This window comes from Camelina sativa, chromosome 18 (genome assembly GCF_000633955.1).
Source record: "Camelina sativa cultivar DH55 chromosome 18, Cs, whole genome shotgun sequence".
Classification (NCBI taxonomy): domain Eukaryota; kingdom Viridiplantae; phylum Streptophyta; class Magnoliopsida; order Brassicales; family Brassicaceae; genus Camelina; species Camelina sativa.
The window spans coordinates 13,831,225-13,832,526 of NC_025702.1; positions in this window are offsets into that span (position 1 = coordinate 13,831,225).

The following is a 1,302-nucleotide window of genomic DNA, read 5'->3' on the forward strand; positions in this document are numbered from 1 at the left end:
GTCGTTCATTCCTCTCTTCTTAACCTCCTCAAATGTTACAAACAAATTCAACCCACGGTTCTCCCTAAGCATCTCAATATAATACTCAAGACCTAAATTCGTTGTCACAACCACCGGAGGCGTCCTCACCCCCGTCGTCAAATCCATATACGTTGGGATGCGATAACTCAGATTTGCCTTCTTCTCCACCAAACTGAATTCCCCAACAACCGAAACTTCTAACTCTCCTAACGTTGTGGTGGCAGACAATGGAACAACACGCGACAAAAGTTTATTGTCAACTGTGAATCCCCAAACACCGTCCTCAGAACAGCTCCAGCTACCGGATATTACCACACAGCAAAAAAGATCTTCACCCTGCATTAAAAATCACAGCTTAATATCACAGCCATCCACGAACGACATACAAAGTTGAATTTATACGATCCTATCCACAAAACCTTAAAAACCCTACCTGCGCAGCCATGTCTCGTTCACGGGGACAAAAACCCTACCTTCCACTTATGTTTCTTATCCACAAACAATATTTCATCTTCCAATCTAATAAGCAACAAACAATCCAACGGTGGAGAATAAAGCAACATAAAGTAAGGTAAGTTTTTACTTACCACTTANTTTAGTGTCATTTTACGTTAATTAGTTAGGTTTTTATTATTTTTGTAGTTGTATTTGATCCTGATTTTGGTTTGAGTTTTGGAACTATTCCGTACATAAATAAACAAATGAGCACTAAAATGAACAAACATTGACACATGTAATNTGTATGAGAACAAAAATGTAAAAGGGACATGGACACATAAGCATTAAACTTGACAAAGTATAGGGAGTTTTGAAAGTAGGTTTTCCTGAAAGAACTCAACACGAAAATGGGTCTGGGTGCTATTTAAGATAGTAGAAATATGTAAGGAAGTAAGTAACATGAAGAGAATCAAATGCAATGGAGTACTACTGTACTATAAATAGTAGAAATATGTAAGGAAGTAAGTAACATGATGAGAATCCAATGCAATGGAGTACTACTGTACTAGACCCACAAACCAAACACATGCATGGCTAATTTGGCGATTGAAGACTTTTCATCGAATAATAATACCAAAACTTCGAGACTCATAAGTGACACAACTAAGTCGTCGATGACTATAAGCTTTAAGTCTCTCGCTAGACTGTCCAGATATTTCTTCATCTTCTTTGTCTTTTAGCCTTTCTATATTATCCCCACCATATCCTTAGATTTCTTTAATTGTCACCTCCCTAGCCTATATAAACGCATAAGCATGAGCGACACTAATAAGCAAAATAAGA